Consider the following 624-nt stretch of genomic DNA (forward strand, 5'->3'; position numbering starts at 1 on the left):
CACGGTCCAGAGAAAGACCAAAACTGAGCTACTATTTCGGACACACATCCATCCCTTTCCTTGCGATAAATAAAGAGACAGTGAACAATGATTTTTGAAACCCATTGAGTGACCTTAGGAATCCAGTATGTTTTTTCAGAATATAGTGTAAATGTTTAGTATTTGTATGGCCAAGAAGATCAATATCCCTGACCTCATTTGCACTCTTATGATATAAATAGTTCGAGTGTGAGGGAAATGCTGTACACACGCACGCACGCACGCAAATACACACAAGCATGCGTGGACGGACACACACACACACACACACACACACACACACACACACACACACACACACATTCTCTCTCTCTCTCTCTCTCTCTCTCTCTCTCTCTCTCTCTCTCTCCTACACACAGTCACCAACTACATTTGAAGAGAAACGAAAAACAAGAGGTGACTCAGCCATAGACATGAGGATCGTCGCCGTCACCATCATCATCGTCATCACCATCATCATCGTTGTCGTAGTCGTCATCATCATCATCATCATCGTCATCATCATCATCGTCATCGCCAGGAGCAACAGCGTCAAGCACAGCAATCATCACAACCCTGTTAAAGAGTTACTACATAAGTTCCATC

Source organism: Coenobita brevimanus, unplaced genomic scaffold (assembly GCF_032717465.1).
Source record: "Coenobita brevimanus isolate Jiangsu-jjx unplaced genomic scaffold, ASM3271746v2 jjx.HiC_scaffold_1992, whole genome shotgun sequence".
NCBI lineage: Eukaryota > Metazoa > Arthropoda > Malacostraca > Decapoda > Coenobitidae > Coenobita > Coenobita brevimanus.